The sequence below is a fragment of the Engraulis encrasicolus genome, chromosome 16 (assembly GCF_034702125.1).
Source record: "Engraulis encrasicolus isolate BLACKSEA-1 chromosome 16, IST_EnEncr_1.0, whole genome shotgun sequence".
Classification (NCBI taxonomy): Eukaryota; Metazoa; Chordata; class Actinopteri; order Clupeiformes; family Engraulidae; genus Engraulis; species Engraulis encrasicolus.
In genome coordinates, this window is record NC_085872.1 from 36,875,424 (window position 1) to 36,880,423 (window position 5,000).

Sequence of the window (5,000 nt, forward strand, 5' to 3'; positions counted from 1 at the left end):
CCACTGATCATTGTTGTGGACACTGGGCAGAGCTTTTGGACGGCCAAGCACCATTTCATTTAATCTCCCCTCTGTCTCTCATAGCTAAACTGCTGTCTGAGAGACCTGAACTATGGGCTTCAGGAGTGAGGAAGTGGGGAAACACTGGAGGGACCAGAGAAAATGAACATTCAAATGAACAGCAATCATGTCTGTGTATTCGGGAAATGTAAACTACGGGATCTTCCAAGAACTGCTGGTTTATTTCATGAACTGACTGGTCACACTTTATGCAGTTCCACTTACAAATCCACTACACTTGGATGGATTATGGTTGCTGAATAATTCTACTATCTGAATATCTGTACACATACTGCATACTACATAGCTTTATGTTTGTACATTATGTGTTGATACTGTATATTTGACATGTGGGTAGCCATTAGTATTGATTGTCATGGTTGAATTAAGTGAAAGAAAGAAAGTCAAATTGTGAAACTCCAACTCCCACTGTCATTGTGACACAGCACTCCACAGCACACAAGTGAACACTGCACACTGCACACAACGAAATTGCATTTATGCATCACCCGTGCAAGGGGGCTGCCCCCAATGGCGCCCCAAGGGAGCAGTCCGGCGGGACTGTACCATGCTAAGGGTAAATCAGTCATGGAGGAGGATGGGGGACAGCACTGGTTAATTACTTCCTCCACCAACCTGGTAGGTCGGGAGTCGAACCGGTAACCTTTGGGCTATACAAGTCTGACGCCATGACCGCTTACCCATGACTACAATTAGTGTGTAGTGTTTTCAGTGGCGTCATTTGTGAACCTGAAGTATTTATGCACTTTGACCTTTATTGCAGTTTAGCACTTTCCATTTAGAGATTATTTATTCCCTGTTACTGACTTGACATTGTTTTATTTGCCTAAGGTCCCAATGGTGGGTGGCAACCTCTGACTCCTCATTCTTTCTCCCATGAGCATGGTTTTAAATAAATTGAAAACCTTTTTGATACTTGACTCTTCTCAAGTCAAGTCGGTTTAATTGTCAATTTCTTTACATGCACATATTTTAGATATAGATATAGACAGTATAGACATAGACAGTAGTACAGTACACATACAGTACCCATGCAATACACATACAGACTTGACTCTCACATTGGTCGACAAAACCTGGTTATACATGATGTGTTGATACTGTGAGGTACAGTGTCTTGTGCCCTTAGGAGAACGGATTCAGAGATGTCTACTTTGATGAAAATGAAACACCTGCTGAAGTGGACTTAATCAAACTCTTTGTTAAGTTTCACTAGTAGGTGCACACATTTTGACAATTCCTTGGCTGTTCAACATAATACATTATCCGACGTGGTAGTGCTCAAACCACCACAAACTCTAACAGTTTTAAATTGTGCCCTGCTTTACAATTCACATTTCAAGCATATTCCCACATTTCAAACTTTTTACCCGCCCACCCGCCCCCCCTTGACACTCCAGGTAATGGATGAAGGTTCATATCGCTGCTTCGGCTAAAGTCCTCCCCCTCATGTCCAATTACTGCAGTCATTGGAGGCCAGAATATATTGATATAATGTCTCCCATTTCATGGCAGTATGTGTGTTAAACTGTAAATCTGTCTTAGGATTTGAGCCATTTAGGCAGATAAGGGGCCAGGCAGGGCCGAGGGCATCTACTGGGACATGATCTCAACGCCACAAAATTAGTTGGCTGGCATTCCTGTTTTCATAGTCGTTGGACGCTATATTGTGTAACTATCACACCGTATACATTATATATGTTTTAGAATCTGTTTCAATTAGCGGCTCTGAGCCCTGGGATGTGAGAACCACTCCACAGTTTTCGGAGAAAAGACCGCTCGTAAGTGGTGGCACAAGCGAGGGCTTAACTCCAGTGCCACGAGGAGAAAATGAATGCAGTTCCCCTGCAGTTCGAAAGAGCAGCTTTGGACTTATAACAAGCTGTAAGGAACACATACTGTGCTTGTGACTATCCACTATCCTGTATTGTGATGTTGTAGGAATTTGGATGGCATAAGTCTCGCCGTATTCCCTGTAAAACATTGCAGCCAGTTAAATGTAAAAAGGTAAGTTGCCCTGCTGCCTTAGGTTTGTAAGTTAACTTAACTCAAGGCTTAACTCAACTCAAGGCTTTCTCAAGTAGAGTCACCTTACAGGTAAGGCAGCAAGGCAACTTACTATTTATGTTTAACAGCAATGTTTTACAGTGTAGGCCTATACTCACCATTAGCTTTTCTCAGGGCTTGTCCAGCTAAAGTCCAGCTTTTACCCCAAGCACTAGGGTTTTTTTTACCGCTTAGTGGAAATGTGCCCCATGAAGTAGTGTACACGGTCCCTTTTACTAATAAACCCTCAGTCACGTTAATAAAAAAAGGAATCTCTTACAGTACCTCTCTCCTCTCTCAGGTCCATCCCTAGGGCCCCTGCTGGTGGAGGTGAAAGAGGAGGTGATGGAGGAGGAGGAGGAGAAGGAGGAGGAGGAGGAGCAGAGGGGCAAAGCCAAGGGCCATCCTTCATTGCCCCCAGGCTTTAATAGGTGGGAGGCCGTGTTTTCCCGGCATTTCACCACCACCCAGTAAATAAACACAGGCCAGCTGCAGTGAGCCGGCCGGCCGGCCCCGCACTCTCTCCCGCTACACTTCTCTGAAACAGGGGTTTCGGGGTGGAGGTGGAGGTGACGGTGATGGGGTGGATGAGAAGACGGAGGAGCAGGGGAGGTGGAGGGCAAAGATCCCAGTTCACCTCCCTGTCACAGGGGGGCCCTCTCTCTCTCTCTCTCTCTCTCTCTCTCTCTCTCTCTCTCTCTCTCTCTCTCTCTCTCTCTCTCTCTCTCTCTCTCTCTCTCTCTCTCTCTCTCTCTCTCTCTCTCTCCCGTTCTCACTGGTCAAGGGGAGGAGAGGTGAGGAGGAGAGGACAGGAGAAGAGAGGAGACGAGCATAGAGGCTTGGAGTGGGACGCAAAGAGGGGAGCTTGGAGGACGGGTGTGAGAGGGGGGTGCAGGAAAGTAATTGCGAGCGAAACCTGAGCGGCGCTTAAGCTGCGCTGCCATAAAGGCCGGGTCATAAAGTGAGTGCCTCCCATGTAGCGCTGCAGTAAAAACACGTGAGGTCTGAAATCCCCACCATGGATGCAGCTTCAAAGCTTACGCAAGGACAACAGCCACAGGGAAGAGACTGGGAGAGGGCAGAGTTTTTTTTGAAGGACCAATAGTTTCTGCTGTCCATTGTGTGTTACATGTTTGAAGATGAAAAATAATCAATTTAGAAATAAAATAAAAAAACTAAATAGACAAGTTCAGTGTGAGAATAAATAATTATTGATTATTGACAGAGGATGAAAAAGTCACAGCCACAGAAATATATCGTTGAGTCACTTTGAAAGACTTAGGTGACAGTGCAATGCAATAAATCATCTTCAATTTAAGAATTTGAACCATTCAATGTTTTTTTTTAATCGTGTCCCTGTAAATGCAGCAAAATAGCTGCCCTGGTGCTCACACGATTGTCATCAACGGAGTGCGCTGGAAGTGTGCCATAGTTCCACGTCTATCCTAAATTGGTCCTGTCACTGTGCGTTTGGATGTGGGGAGGAGGAGGAGGAGGAGGAGGAGGAGGGGGTGGGGTGGTGGGGAGGAGAGGGATGAGGGGTGGTGGTGATGTTGGAGGTGGTGTGGGGGAGCTCAGCAGTCCGGGGTCGGGAGTGAGATTTGGTGGGTGGGGGGTGCTTGTGAGTGGGGTTGCTATGAGGTGTGGGGGGAGTTTAGCAGAGGAGAAGGTCGGCCGGGCGGCGCTCAGCAAACTTGCTTCCCTCAGCACGGGCCCCGTCTGGGCCTGCTTCCTGTGCCCCACGTCCACATTGTTATTGAGCCCACCAAATGGCCCTGGTGCCGCGGTGGTCCCCCTAATAACCAGCAGTGATGGACATGTTTCACTACCCATGGCCTTGGGCTCCTGCAGATCACCCACCACCCAGGCCTGAGCCCTCAGTACTGTAAGTGAGGAGGAAGGGTGGAGCGGAGCGGGTGGTACTGCTGGTGGTGGTACTGGTGGTGGTCGTGGTGGTGGTGCTGGGTAGGTGGGGTGTTCTGGGGTGGTGGATGGGAGGGCGGTTGAGGTTGAGAGGGTTGGATGCAGGGCAGCCAACAGGGGAGGATAAAGGGGACTGTTGTCCTGGGCCCAGGGAAAGAGGGGGGGCAGAATTTGGTTCTCATTACATTGTATGTATTGGGTGAGAGGGGCTCTCAGAGGACTTTGTCCAAAGCTGTCAGCGGCCCTGGTTGGGTGTGCTGCTGCATTGCAGTAATCTGAGTATGGAATGCATTAGATCGTAATTACATTTAACAAGTCTAATTAAGAAAAAAAATGATATGGTCATCAGCTACAGCATTTTTACAGCATGTTTTTTTTTTCTCCTTCTTCTTCTTTCCCCCTTTTCTCTTTCTTCTCAGAGGCTGGGGTTGTGCGGCACAGGGGTTGGGGGTGGGGGTGTGGGGGGGTTCTGGCTGGAGGAGGGAAGTGGTAATCGGAGAGCGGGAGTTAATCTGGATCAGGCAGGCAGTGTTTACACCACAAATGAGGTCTGAATATTCTCCTGTGCATTTTGCAGAATTAGAGTTGCAGCGGGATAATGAGGTATATATGTCTTTTAAATGTGATTTACACTAGTCTTAGACGATGTAAAACTCAAATAAACAGACATGCGAGACGACACTGTATGTTCGTGCGGCGCAACCTGAAAACAAGGACAGGCTTCATCCTGCATATACAACTGTTTGGCTCAGAGGGAGAAAAAAAAATGCAAATGTCTCGAATGTTTTGTTAATGGTGATGTTAGTAGCCATAGAGATGGGAATGGTGATGGAGAAGGTAATAATAACAATGAGATGCTGCAAATGACAGCATCTCACTATTTAAATATATCTATGCTCTTGAATTGTTGAGCTCATCCCTGCAGTCAGTTCCTCTTCAAGCAAGGCATT